The following is a 15,418-nucleotide window of genomic DNA, read 5'->3' as shown; positions in this document are numbered from 1 at the left end:
CAAATATTTGTTTTCCGCATACCGGACCAGCACTCACTCACTCCACACAAATGTGGACGGTGACATCACTCAACAAAAAAACAACAACAGCAAGGACGGAGAGGAAAAATGGAAAAAAAAACCACAAGATGACCTTGGTCTGAGCAGTAAACAATGATCCTGTGACCCGACGAGTAGGGATGATAAACTGGCCTCACGCTGCAGCTCAGCTGGGTGGGAACAAGGGACCGGGCTGAGGACAGATAACTTAGCACGGAGGTGGTTTCTGCTCTGTAAGCAAAGCTAAAGGCCAGGCTCACCGACAGGAAGGGGTCAAACGGACAGTTGTCCAAGGCCCACGGAGAAGGGGGCCCATAATTGGGTGTTCATTACACTATGCAATGGGTGGTGGGCAGGGGCGGAGGTATAGGTGGGAGGGAAGTGGGGCTCATGCCCCTCAGCCCAGGGCCCGCCCGTATTGGTGCTGAGGGCCCTATCTTGACGTTGACGGGCCGTATGCCGCACCCCCATTAGTGTTTAGCCCTGAGGCCCTGTGTGCAATTGTTCCTTCACTGGTGGGGGGCCCTTTCAGAGGACCGGGCTTGGGCCAGTCACTAGCCCTGGCCACGGGACTGGGCTGGGGAGAGATAGCGAGTGGGTGACCACTGCTCTGGAAGCTTAAGCCTCCATCAAAACAACATGCTCATGACGCAACAACTAAGGAGATGATCAGATAGCAGACTTGCACCAAGGGCAAGTGGGTGGATTCAATCATCTCAGAAAGTTGCAAAGTCAGCCAGCCTGGTATTGTACAAGTCATGTGGCAATTCCAGGTTTTCCTAAAGCAAAAAAACATGGAATCCTTTGTGGTCAAAATGCCTTAAAATGCTTCAACACGTCACATCTCGCTACAAATGTCGTTTGCTATGGTTGACCAACCTGACGCGGCAACGTACTTCATTCAATAGTTCGATTTCTTACAGTGCATGTATCCCTGGATTTCTTGAAAACTCCAGTTCTGAGATTAGCTCAGTTACTGCCGACTAAGCAGAGTGTGCATGTACCGTCACATACTGATTGAGTGAACGTAAAGTGAGTCGATGCAATTCAGTCTACAATACAGCAGTTTTGTTCTCAGTACATGTTGAGAGAACAAAGACACCCAATGGTCTCAGAAATCGAACATTAAAGTCCCTGGGGGACTATGAAGAGAAAAGGGCAGCAAGTACTGGGGGTCGGGGGGGTGTAAGCCATTGAAACCGACTGAGTTTCTAAAGCAAGAACAGAGGCAGAAAGAACGAAACAAGAGAGACAAGGAAAAGAAAGGAAAAAAAAAACAGCCGCTTGTCGAGATGTCGACATTCCTGCAGTCTCTGGTTACAACACAAAACAACAGATCACCTGTTAAACGAGTCTCGTCTTGAATATCAGGAACGAGGGAGGTTTGGGGAGGGGATGTTTAAAAAGGCACTGCTAGCTTTGCTTCACAGCAATGGAAAAACACTCATACTGTTGCAAAACTGACTGCCACCGGCTGACCCATCATGCAAGTGGTGCAAGTGAGTGGCAGTTTTAGGAACGACTGGAGGCAAACGAGACACACCTATGGCTAACGCATGGAAAGGTATTTTCACAAGCAATGGGGCCTCTTCCTGGGAGCTGACTCCATAACCTTATCCTAAGGGTGTGGCAGTACTACAGACTTATGTAAATCAAAGACCATTGGAGGGTTATGTATGTATTGTCGTCTGTTTTTGCACAAGCTGTATGTATGCATGTTACTGCAGCAACACGTGAATTTCCCCATTGTGGGTTAACATAATAAAGGGCATTCTTACTTACACAGTACTCTTATACCTACACACAGCATGATGGACCAGGCGACAAATAGGCAGGCTACAATTTCAAGGATGGGTGTTAAGTCAGAGCCCTGCTCATTATATCACCACTATGCCCATGTAGGCCTACATCCATTCCATTCATAAAGAAATGCTCACGCTTTTGCACGAATCATGGCGTGCATTCCAATATGCGACCTTGTGTCCTCCACTTGTGCTTGTGGCCTCGCCCTGCCTCCTGGCCCCTCCTCTATGGAGAAAACAATTAGGTTTCCCAGCTGTCAGCCTACCCACAACAACTTTTGAGGGACTGTTTTTCATTCACCATCAGTTTTCAAATGAGAAAATTAAGCTTACTTTACAATTTAGCTTTTGCGAGATATTGAAATATAATGCTGTTTATTGCCGTTTACTGTACATGCCACTTCTTGGTACGAGGCCACAAGCACACGTGGAGGACGCAAGGTCGCATATTGGAGCGCACACTAGGTTTCCAAAAACTGCATTGCAACCAAGCAAGTTGCTAGTTTAGTTAGCTACGGTGTTGTTGAGAAATGTACCCCTGGACTTGTTGAAGGTTCCCCTCCAGTCCAGGTGGGCCCCATAAAGAGAGGTCCCTTATACCTACATACAGATACAAGTATGCAAGAGATTACTAGAACTTACATTCATAAAGATACTGGATTCTGGCGTTGATATTGCATGAAACAAGGACTTTGACATGGTGTACTTGAAGTGCCCACTCCACCCAAGTGAGAGAGGGGCACAGAAGTTATTCATACTCACATGCCCAATTAGCCTAATTATCATCGACTTTCAAATCTCTTCGAGACTTGGTCTGACCAAGAGCATAACAATCAACATTTCCCAAACGGCATGGTTGACCTGCCTCCCTTGGTTTACTACTGGTTGTTTGCTTCCCGACACAGTGGGAGGAGTTCCCAATTTTTCTGAAACGTAGAAAAGATATTTGTATTGCTCCTGGCCTGACTAGATTCAACTCTGAAGGTGTTGCGTCACTAGGGGGGCGCGGCCAGGCTACATGCACATACTATACATAAAGAAAGATGCATGCTGGCTTTGAATTTAGAGGTGCACCGAAATGAAAATTTGTGGCCGAAACCGAAAAATAACTAATCACTTGGCCGAAAACCGAAACCGAATATTACAATTCAGTCAAAAGTTATCAAAAGTTAGGCTTTTCACTATTTTGAAATATTGCTTACATGGTTTACAAGAAATGTTGTGACATGTTTTTGAAAGAAAATAAATGTGTATTTGAAGTCTTCAAATGAGTAGAACTGATATCAGCTTAATTAATGCCCATTTTCAATTCATTTTCTATTCGGCCTCCGATTCAGCCCAGTGCGAATGGTTCGCAGGTCAGTTAATCACTTTAGTTCCAAACGTAAGTGCTGCAGGAACGGGCACCAGCATTGTTCTGGTTGGCCTGAAAACGGTATCAGAGGCCTGAGACGGAGCTTCAGAGGCAGGGTGGGACTCTTCCTCTCTCTGCTCTACCTACCTATGTCAGACTCAAAAGGTGGGGAGCAGCAGCTCGGCTAACACAATGGCGGAGTGAGCACTAAGGCATTCCAAGAATCCTCTCCGCTTTTACGTAATCCACGCTCACTGCATGTCCTGTTTCGCAGTGCGATCCAGGCGACGCCTATACATGCATGCATGCATAACTTACATGCAGGCAGGTCCGTCCTGCCCTGCTCTGCTCTGCTCCCTTAGGGCTCAGGAGGCACTTTTGATAAATGAGTGGACTCAGGGCCAGTGCTAGGCATAGGCAGACAAGGTAGTCCCCTAGGGCACCAAATTGTCTTGGGGGCACCAAATCCCACAGGATTAGAAAATGAAGAGAAATCAATTAATCTTTACATTGTCAATAATTATTCATGGGCACTCAGCTGTGCTCAATCAGATTACGACAGATGCCAGTTTCTAAAATGCACAAAAAGGAAGGGGGGGGGGTGCTTGCCTAGGGCACCTGATTGACTAGAACCGGCCCTGAGAGGAGTCATCTGCTGTCAATCACTCAAAGTAGTGGAACCTGGAGGGTTGCGTAATGGCTTGAAGCAGCTGCTGCAGGCTACAGAGGTAAGTAGGTGTACCAGTCGAAGATCATGCTAGAGGAGAAGAACTGCTTCACTGCTGCATCTTACAGACATATGGCCTCTGGGCGGCTGAGGTTGTGTGGTGTGTGTGTGTGTGTGTGTGTGCGCGCGCGCGCGCGCGCGCGCGCGCGCGCGAGTGTGTGTACGTGCGTGCGCGTGTGTGTGTGTGTGGGTGAAAGGCGTGTGTGAGAGAATGTGTGAATGTGTGTGCACTGCACATGTGTGCATTCCTACTGCAAGTTCGCAGGAGCGGTTGGTTATCAGACAAATCGAGTCTTGTGGGCATTCCCAGAAAGGCTGGTTAAGCCGTAATAAGTCCGTTATCTTTACCTCATGGGAAGGTGGAACCATAAACGCCAGCAACTGTAATTGGCACTAAATTGGCAACGTTTTTGTTTGCCCGCTTGCCTTCTTTCTCCCCCAAAAAAACAGAGACCTGCACTTCGCAAGAGATTGTGAGTGTACTAGCATGTCTAATCATTTACGTCTCTCTGGAATGAAATGTGTTCTGCTCATAGCAATAAGAGCGAGCAACACTACATTTAGCAGACGCTTTCATCCAAAGCGACTTACAGTGGGGACGTACTGCACTTGACAAGTCCAGAGTGTGCAGGGAATAACAGAGTATTCACATCAGCAGTACACAAGTAAAGCAGAGCAAAAAACAGTGATGTACAGTAAACGACCCAGAGAATGACTGTAAACATCCAGGATTATGTGAGTTTGCGAGCTGAGCAGTACAGCATGTGTCAGTGGGGTTGTAAACAGCCTGACAGAGAGATCAGTCCACCCTGCGTTGGCTGCTTGGTTGGGGACGGCCCGGGTAATTGCATCTTTGGGGCGCGCTGAGCTGTAATCCAGAGCCCCTTTCATGTGGTTGTTTCTCGATAGGCCGCGTCCCAGGAACAGTCCTACTGTTGGCTTTCTCTGTGTCAGTTAAGGCTACTTGGTTCCCTCAGCGCGCTCTCTCTGTCTGTCTGTCTGTCTGTCTGTCTGTCTGTCTGTCTGTCTGTCTGTCTGTCTGTCTGTCTGTCTGTCTGTCTGTCTGTCTGTCTGTCTGTCTCTGTCTGTCTGTCTGTCTGTCTGTCTGTCTCTCTCTCTGTGTCTTGTTGTTTGGTCTGTTCTTGCTAACATATCTCAAACTGCTCCTCCCTTATCGCGGCATCTCATCTGCAATAACAAACAGGCTTTGTGTGACTTTAATGGCGTCCAGGCCTGTAGCCGGCCACTGCTGCTGCTGTATTCCTGAGGGTGCTGTAGGCCACCGGATGGGGATGCAGGCCCCTTTACTAGGGGGGGGGGTCATGTGAGGTAAAGGAGAGAGAGAGAGAGAGAGAGAGAGAGAGAGAGAGAGAGAGAGAGAAAGAGAGAGAAAGAAGAGAAAGAAGAGAAAGAAAGAGTTTGTAGCATGCGAGAGAACAATCGTGTAAGTGAGAGGGGTGCTGGAGGCGGATTGAATTTGTCTTGACAAGAAGTTTTTCTGTTTTTTTTTACTTGGGGATCGTATGTGTAACTAATGCTTGAGAGAGAAGGAGAGGGGGAGCGGGGGCAAGAAGGAGAGAGATGGAGAGGGGGAGCTGGGGCAAGAAGGAGAGAACATTAAACTTCTAGGCATTTGTGTCGTGTCCTGTGTGTGTGTGTGTCTGTGTCTGTGTGTGTGTGTGTGTGTGTGTGTGTGTGTGTGTGTGTGTGTGTGTGTGTGTGTGTGTGTGTGAAATAGAGAGCATGCAGTGCAAAGAGGGTCATTCACACCCCATCCTCTGCTTCATCTGTTCTCTGCACGAGCGTGCCAGCCAGCCAGGCCCGGGAGCCTGGAGTTGTGTGTTTATTTTTCTGACAATGTAGGTCAGTAGTCCAAGAGCCCCTGGTTGGCCAGCGTTAAGCTCGGCGCTGTTTTTTCCCCCTCTCTTTGTGTGTGCTGCAGACAGACACTACGTACAGCAACTTCAACTCCTAGCTAGCCGCATAGTTCTACTTAAGCCACCCCATCAGTAACATGCTTTTTTCCTGAAATACTTGTAGGCAGACTGAGCGGAGGGACTGGTTTTCATCCTTTCTCCACCCACCACCACCGTCGCCCCCCCTTTACCTCCCTCTTTCTCTTTCTTTCTCTTTCTTCCTCTCTCTCCTTTGAAAATCAGCAACGTTAGCTATGTAGATTAGGAGGTTTTTTTTCTCTCTCTGCGAGAGAACTGGCCAGCCCAGTTTGGAAGTTTTTACGAGCCATGGTGAAAGTTAACACCTGTCGCGCCATGTGCTGTTGCAGAGCGTTAAAACAGTTGCTTTGCCATACCAGGCGACACCCATCCCGCCACTGTCACTCAAAAACTGTGCAAGAGAAAAAGGGGGAATTCTCTCTCTCTCCCTCTCTCTTGCTCTAGTGATGCACTCAGTTTCACTCGAGTGGTCAGATTTAATTAACCCTCTAATGTTCTTTGATTTATATCAGCCCGTAGTGCCGCCACACCGTTAGGACAAGGTTACTGTACATCTCGCTCCTCAACACTGTAACCCAAACCCTCACCCCTCTTGAATCACTTATCTCTACTGATGCTCTCAGTTTCACCTGAGCGATCACGTTTAATTAACCCGCTGGTGTTCCTTGATTCATCTCAGCCTGTCTCAGACTACAGCCTAAGAACAAGGTTACTGTAGTGTAGTGTTTCTCAACGAGGGTGGCACAGCCCCCCAGGGGGTGTTGGGGAGCTCTAGGGGGCGTTGAGAAGGATACAGCTGAGAGGGTGTGGTGCTTAGGTGCCATTGGGGGGCATTAGTCCATTAGATTTTTTAATACTAAGTGGGGCGTTTTCATGCTTATGATGAGGTCAAGGGGGCATTTGTCCAAAAAAGGTTGAGAACCGCTGCTGTAGTGTATAAGCTAAGGTCTCCCCCAAAACTGTTTCACTCTCTCCCCTACAAGTGCCACCCATTTGAGTCACTGGGGGGGAGGGGGGTGGGTCCCTGAAAAATGAAACTCTGGGCCCCTGGTAGAAAAGACAAAAGGAAATTCTAGCTCTACTGATGCTCTCAGTTTCATTCAACCAAACACACTTAATCAGGGCTCTCCATTAACACCCGCAAACCAGCCAAATGCTGGTGAAAATTCACTTTGGCTGGTAGAAAAGAAAACTTACTACACACTTTGACCCATTTTGGCTGTTGGTGGAAAATAAGTTAATTTAGGGTCCTGTATTCAATAAGACACAGGACCAGGCAGTTAACCAGGGTGCGTGTGTATGCATGTTAGACATAACTTGCAGCATGTTTTGCATGAAATAAAGACTAGCCGACTGTGAGGGTGCTGTAAATGTATGACAATGTATGCATTGCATGCACACGTCTGCTTTGTGTGTAAGCTTACTTGTATACATAGAGGGAGCTTCTGCAAGCTTCTGGGCTTTCGGGAGCACCCCACCACCACCACCACCCTACACACACAGAAGGGGGCTAGCCAAACACTGACACCACCATCAGGTTAAGACAAGAGACAAGTACCAGAGACGTCTCTGATGGTAACTTAAATCAGCGGATCAAATGTTGGGAAGAGAAAAAAAAAACGTCAAGAAGAAGGAAAAAAAAAACACAACAGAGAAGGAAAGAGAAGTTTGGTACATGAGGAGAAAGGCAGACGTTCCTCTTCGGACGCCAACACAAACACAGAAAAAGAAGCAAAGAGAGGGAGAGAAAGAGAACGAGACAAAAAACATAGGATTCAGAGAAAAAATAAGACTAAAAGTTAAGCTTGCACAAAAAAGGAGCAAAGTAGGCTCTGGAGTTTTTGGTGCATTCTTTATGCGGCTTTCCGTGCCAGCTGCACAAACATGCATTACGGCCACATTTCGGGGCGACTGGACTGCGAGGATAATCACTTTCACATCCGACTGACAGACGATTTAGGACTGTGTGTGTGTGTGTGTGTGGTGGGGGGGGGGGGGGGGAGTGGACGTGCATGGGTGGACGTCACTGGGGGGTAGAATGGCTTTGGGGGGGGGGGGGGTGTTACTGTGGCTCTGAGGCGGCGTCCCATGCGGGTTTGATTCCAACCCAACGTCATTTCCTCATTCCTCCCCCACCCCAAACATTTCATGTCACCTCACCATCTCTGTTCTCTCTTCTCTGCTAATAAAGGCTAAACGGCTCAAAACAACTATTCATCTTTATCTAGCTATTCATGTGGGTGGGTCTGTGGGTAAAAAACAACAGACAGACAGTGGTGTCTTGAGACGCAAGCTTGTCCCCAGGTTAGCCACACCATTCATAACTCGCCCAGATGACTCAAACTAACGCGACTAATTTAGGCTGCAAAACAATGACTCAAAGAGAAACAAATCCACACTCCTCACTCAGCATCCCAAACCACTTCCTCAGAGAGAGAGTGAGAGAGAGAGAGAGAGAGAGAGAGAGAGAGAGAGAGAGAGACAGAGAGAGAGAGAGAGAGAGAGAGAGAGAGAGAGAGACACAGAGGCAGAGAGACAGAGGCAGAGAGACAGAGGCAGAGAGACAGACAGACGGAGAGATGGAGAGATGGAGAGACGGACAGCTCCTGTTCTGGAAGGCTCCTTGTCGATGACATAGGCATTCTTCATAGGCCTACATGCTGACATTCTGACTGATGGCCTTGCTTTTTAAGACACATGATGGAAGAAAAAACAAGATGGTCTTTTAGCACAGGTGTTGCTCAAGTTCTAAATGTCGTCGCTGCCTAGTCCTGTGCTGAAAGAGAAGGAGGAGGAAGAGGAGCAGGAGAAGAAAGGTAAGGACGAGGAGAAGAAGAGGTATGGGGAAGAGGAGGCGACAGAGGGGAGGAGAGGATGAGGAGAAGGGAGAGGAGAAGGAGGAGGAGTGGTGTTTTGATGAGGCTGAGTAAGTTAACGCTGCTTACATCGCCTTCTGGCTTTTTTAACAAGAGGAAAATGTGGGAAGGCAAGAGGCACAAGACTGTACAGTCCCAAAGCCACACAGACAAAACACACACACACAATCATTCTCACTGCTCACCCTGTCACACACACACACACACACACACACACACACACACACACACACACACACACACACACACACACACACACACACCAGAGGTCGCGTTAACCGACAAATGTCCGTCATTGACGGATTTTTTTGAAGGATGACGGAAAAATATGAAGCCTGTCCGTCATTTTGACGGATCAACATTCAGGGTGATGATAAATAAATTACAAGTTTAAGTAGGCCTACACCTCTATCGAGTAGAGCAAATATGCATTTCAATTAGGCATAGTTATCATCAGCGCAGATCATTTCTTGCTATCGTCCGCCTCTCTCCCCCTCTCCCTGCTTCTCATAGTCTACCATGCGCAGCAGCTGGGCTGTGCGGCTGGCTGCAGCAGAGCGCGCGCCTCTGCGCGTTCTCCAAATAATGAATTAAAATAAAGAAGACGTTGCCACCATCCACGTGTGACTTCGATTAATTTAAGATTTAGAACTATTTGTAGACCTAGGCCTACTACATTTACCGACTATCTGGTTTTCTGCCAGTGACGAAGTTCTCCCTCCCTCATCTATCGTCCTTCGTTTCATAACTCCTCGCTTGAAACAAACAAATATGCGAATAGCATGTTTGCTACTCAAAGGCAACGCTGGTTTAAAACGGCTTCATAAACTAAATAATAAAAACGACGGCTATTCAAGAACCAAAATATTATCAGGTAACGCAACTTACAACTTGGCAAACGTTGCCAGTAACGGATATCCTTCTCTCATTTCGATAGCTGGTTCACCAATTATTATTTTTATTTAGGCTATTTCAGACAACTTCAGAAAACTACCGCGCACCCAGAGCCAACATATCTAGCCGATGGGGCTACATGGGCTATTGGCTGCCTTTACCGTCGCTGGCTTTTTTCAACAAAGTTTTGCGAAATCTGATCGTCTTCCTGTTGTAGGCTTCAGTGCCTTTGTCGCCTGCCTGGGCTAAACCTTTCTGCAAGACGGCTTTCCTTTCCATCGTGCATGTGAAGCCCAACGCGAATATTATTTAACACTGCGCCTTTGTATTACAATCGGTGCATTAATCGGAGCAAAAAGAGTGACTGACAGCTGTTGGATAAAGCCCTGCACGTGTCTTTTAAAAAAGTGCTTGTGGTGACCATAGCGCTTGAACACTGAATCAGACGCGCGTCAGTGAGATATATCTGCAGCTTTTTAAACAGTGCAATGAGAGGGGCAGAGAGAGAAAGTGGACAGCAAAATGGACTCTATCCTCAAAGTTGGAGAATGAATGTCGAGTGAAAGGGGATGTTCACAGTGGTTTACTCTCATTTGGCCGCAATTGCGCACGTGTTGTTCCTAGTGCGGGGTCGCGACCCCCCACATTGAGAAAGGAGGTGACGAATTAAAAAAATGGGCGATGACGGATTTTTTTCGACCCTGTCCGTCAAAATGACGGACTGTGAAAAAGTCTAGCGCAACCTCTGACACACACACACACACACACACACACACACACACACACACACACACACAGTTACTGTTACAGTACACAACCTATTCAGGAAGAACAAAGTGTGCATAGTTTCCATGCAGACACACTTCCTCCAATCCAATCACAGTGTCGCCTTAGCCCACCACTTTAATTAATGATAATAACACACCGACTGCACTGGCCCCCCAAACTTAGTCAGAGTAAGGGGGGCAAAGGAGTCAGTTGTCCCGGGCCCAGGGAGTGGCGAGGCCCAGAACTGGGTCCTCATTACATTTGTATGTATTGTGTGATGATGGTGGTGGTGGGGGGGAGCTTTCATACGATTTTGTCCCCGGCCCAAACCAAAGCCGTAAGCGGTCCCCGATTTCAGTACACTACTGCTACTGAATGTATCCACACACTACAGGGGGGAGGGTGTCTACAAATCCGCCACCCCCCCCTAAAAAACACAGCAACGGCTTATCCCGCATCAGTGCTCGCCGCTTAGCAATAATGGGACGATAAGTGGGAAGATTGGCGCTCCTGAACAACTAGGCTTAAGATTATGGACTACTACTACGAGGTCCAGAGACTTAATCCCCCCCACACCACGCGTCCTTGGAGTTAATATGCCACACCAAATTGAGCAGCCGCAGCTCAGCCCAACATTTGGCACTAGTACTATGCACATGGCCGGATGTTTTTTTACGTCCTGATCACAAACAATGGACAACAGACTGATATGCCTTGTAGCCATCCGGGCTAAAAAGGAAGAAAAAAACACACACACACACACAATATCAACCCAGTTATGGTGAACTAAAAGCTCAAATGGAGGGAAAAATGCCCCAAATTGATTTTCTGGGCCTGTTAAGCCACTCTGTTGCTTCAATACCCCCTCAGGCTACGCTTTGCTGAAACAAGAAACGAGAACAGAACATCGGTTTTTGTACTCGCTTAGCCTAGTCTAGTCAGAACTTTGAATAGAAGGGCAGACAGAATACGATATCTGAGAAGTAGAGTATGTTAGAGAGAGAGAGAGTGCGAGTGCGAGTGCGAGTGTGAATGTGTGTGGTGGTGGTGGTGGTGAGGGGGGTTTGGTGCTGGTGTTATGGTTTGGCTCGAACATGTCAGCATAACCCTAACCACTGTTGCCAGATTGGGCGGTTACCAGCCCAATTGGGCTGCTTGGGATAGCCATCTGCGGGTAAAAACGGTCAAAAATGGCCGGCCATTGGCCCGTAGATTTATGGTCATAGAAATAAATACAATTTAAGAATAATATAGTAACCCCCAGGCGGTTTTTGAGCACTGTTTGGGCTGGAAATGATCAGACACATCTGGCAACACTGACCCTAACCTCCCCTAACGTGACAGCAGCAGGAGTAGTGTTTTCAAAAACCCCATGTGCAAATTTCTAGTCAGGTCTTCACAAACCACACGCTGCCTTAACAATACACTGTGGCAGAGGCGTGTGATTTGTTCCTCACTCCTGACACTTTCGAGGTTGCGGCCCAAACTATGTGCTCAGGGAACATGCCAAGAAAGAGAGTAAGACATGGAGAGAGAGGTAACTTACACAGAGAAATATACAGAGGAGAGATGAGAGAGATAGACAGACAGGGAGAGAGGTATACTATACAGAGAAAGATGAGAAGCAAGAGAGGAGAGAAAGAAAGATAGGGAGGAAAGAAAGAAAGATAGGGAGGAAAGAAAGAAAGAAAGAAAAACAGAGAGAGAGGTACATACAGAGAAAGATGGGAGGCGAGGAGAGAGAGAGAGAGAGAGAGAGAGAGAGAGAGAGAGAGAGAGAGCGAGAGAGAGAGAGATACACAGAGAATATATAGAGACAAACAGAACTGGACGAGAGAGAGAAAGAGAGAGAGAAAATGAGAGAGTGAGAGAAAGTGGCATTTGTCCACACCACGCCATCCAGATGGAGAGGATGAGATCTTCACACTTAACATGCAGGACGGGACGGGAGCGGCCTGCCTGCCTGCCTGCCTGCCTGCCTGCCTGCCTGCCTGCCTGCCTGCCTGCCTGCCTGCCTGCCTGCCTGCCTGCGCAAACCACCCGGCTGCCAACCAACCATTACTGCGCAGCGTCTCCCAGACCAATCAATCAGCCTAAAAGCATTACAGGGGCGGGTCCAGTATTGCGAGAGAGAGAGAGAGAGAGAGAGAGAGAGAGAGAGAGAGAGAGAGAGAGAGAGAGAGAGAGAGAGAGAGAGAGAGAGAGAGAGAGAAGTCCAACACACGGACGGACAGACAGACAGACAGACAGACAGACAAGCCAAGGAGAAGCAGAGGCAACAGCAGCAGCACAGCAGCAGAAGCAGCTACACGACCACACCCCTGCTACGCCTGCACTGCCCTGCCCGTCTGTCTGTCTGTCTCTCTGTCCCTGGCAGGCCCGCCCACACACACACACACACACACACACACACACACACACACACACACACACACACACACACACACACACACACACACACACACACACACACACACACACACACACACACACACACACACACTTTTTATGGCATTGGCAAGTACACACATATGCTGTAGTAGTGTAGACATACAAGACATACAAATTCAGAAATTCCACCCACAGTCCCAAGTCTGACTCTGATGTCTCACTGCATGATTCCAGAGTAGAGAGAGAGAGAGAGAGAGAGAGAGAGAGAGAGAGAGAGAGAGAGAGAGAGAGAGAGAGAGAGAGAGAGAGATATGACATTTTCTTTTTCAAAGTTTGCTTGCTTGCTTGCTTGCTTTCCTTCTTCTTCTTCTTCTTCTTCGTCACAGCACTGCCGCCTGCCAACTAGCTGAAAAACCCTCCTAACCTAACCTCATAGCTGCATTCCAATCTGGCCCAAAGAATCCCAGCGAAAGGGATGGCCTCTTTTCCCTTTTCAGGAACCAGGGGTTCTGCATTCTGGACTGAATCCACAAACATACATTCACGGACACATACATAAAACTCTAGGCCTACACCTCAATTTGAAGGCCGTATGGAAATGTGTTCTACATAACTGCACGGGCATTACAGACACATGATCCCAAAAGGGGACTTCATTCCAAACAGAAGGGGGGGGCAATTAGTAGGAATTCTAAACCACAGTTTAGATTCGCACTTAAAATAACTACTTTAGACTGCCTTAGTGAAGGAATCACTGACGTCAATTCTGGGATGCCACAAAGTGCAACTTCAACAACCTATAAGCTGCTGACAGTGGCTGTCAAGTTCATGTACATACACAATAGGCTATGGACAGGGAAAATCAAGAGTGATTCCTCCCTTGGGTCTGAAAGGAGTGGGCACAGGCTACTACTCATCCTCTCGTGGTTTCACGTGGGTCCATCACTTCCCTTCGAGGTCATCAACAGACAATACGTCATCCTTTTGCTAGTGACCGTGACCATGGCTGCGGAACACGCCACGATAGCGAACGCGCCCATATTGCACTCAAACTGGTAACGTTGGTTTGTCTATTCAACCTGTTCTCTCTCTCTCTTTCTCATAGCAGTTGAGAATCGCCACGCCACAGTACCTAGCCCACTAGTCAGATACAGCTGAAACACACCCTTCAAGTTGTGCGCGAAGGGCTTTGGAAACACGTGTTGGCCAGTTGCCGCTGTTCAATTTCGCAGTTGTTCTGCCAGATCTTCGAGACCACTGCGGTATCCCGTTACAAACGCACATTTGTCCCGCTTTGCGTGGTCTCTCCATGACTTAACTCTACAACAAATCTGGTCACCTAAGGGGTTGGCGTTAAGTTATGTTTCCAATTCAATTGAATCAGTAGGTAAAATGCACAGTCAGCGTAGCAAATTTCCAAGACTACCCGAGTCATGTCATACGCTCACATCCGTTTTAACAATGGGACAGACAAACCGTGACGACCTCTCAAAACTATGAGCAGACTTTTCAGACCTACAAGCTATCCGGCTGAAAAGATGCGCGATACTTGACAGCTCTCCAGCATTACGATTGTGTTAAGAACTAAAAGCAACACACCTAACAATATCCTACTTACAACGAGGATTTGGAAACAACGAAATTCTGCTGGACACATTACAACACTTGCTAACATCAGAAAGCTCATATTGCAACGATTTTGCTACCAGCGCATCGCTGCTATGACAAAGCTACAAGCACGAGCTCCGGGGCTTTAGGAAAAACACAGGACGGAATCTGGTGAGGGAAGTGAGAGCACATCCTTTACAGAAAAGTCGGCGAAAGTAACAAATAACACAAAATAATTTAATTTCAGAACTTACTTTTTGGTCCCTCAGTGTATGTTGTGTGTCCTGATGTCCCACACACTTCTCTTGGTATCCGAAATCCCTCCCTCCAGTACAAAACTGGAACGCGAGTCTACACCGCCCACATATTCTCACTGGTCAAAACGCCACAAAGGTGTCTCTAATATGATTGGTCGCTGGTCACTATATCAAGTATGGGTCGTCCCAAAAATAATTGACGTTTTTTTTCCCTGTCAGTGCATGACTGTCTGTATGAATGACACACGATGAAGTCATCTCTTGCCAAATGTATGGAGAAAAAATACCCACATAAGCCAGACCGACATTGATAACGCCCATATTTTTTTGCAGTGTACAGCAGTAGGCTATAAAGGCCTATTTCATCAAGTCAACAACCTCTTTAAGATTTTTTAAAAACTCTGTTGCAGCTATGATAGTAAGGTTTTGGGCAAACAAGTGGAACAAGAAGCCCATAAACTTTATTTTTAATTAAAATATGTTTTAGAGAGAAACTGTCTTTAATCTGATGGCATTTCTTTTCATGCCAGTGAAAGTTTTCATTTTTGCAAGGAAATTCTAAAGTGAAGTGAATCTGTTTAGTTCAGTGCAGAGCCGTATACGGTATATTATCTTTATTAATGGCTCAGGTTCAGTGTTCAGTGGTGGTGGTCAGAATTCTCGTCCCAGAGAACACCCCCCCATCTCTGTCACAATGTCAGCCCCTCGGGAGCCAACATGCACACTCAAGCAGTGGCACTGGCAGTC

At 47.4% G+C, this 15,418-nt stretch overlaps 1 protein-coding gene across 1 annotated transcript in view; it reads right to left on the bottom strand.

Moving 5' to 3' along the window:
- The window catches only part of pls3 (plastin 3 (T isoform)), a 93,859-nt gene extending 79,070 nt beyond the window's left edge, over positions 1-14,789 (bottom strand). Inside the window, exon 1 of the mRNA XM_063190132.1 lies at positions 14,669-14,789. The gene's annotated coding sequence lies outside the window, so the exon portion shown is untranslated. The remainder of the gene's footprint in view (positions 1-14,668) is intronic.
- Between the last annotated feature and the right edge of the window lie 629 nt (positions 14,790-15,418).

The sequence above is a fragment of the Engraulis encrasicolus genome, chromosome 23, assembly GCF_034702125.1.
Source record: "Engraulis encrasicolus isolate BLACKSEA-1 chromosome 23, IST_EnEncr_1.0, whole genome shotgun sequence".
Taxonomy (NCBI): domain Eukaryota; kingdom Metazoa; phylum Chordata; class Actinopteri; order Clupeiformes; family Engraulidae; genus Engraulis; species Engraulis encrasicolus.
The sequence above is the reverse complement of the archived record's forward strand: the minus strand, read 5'-3'. Positions and strand labels throughout refer to the sequence as shown.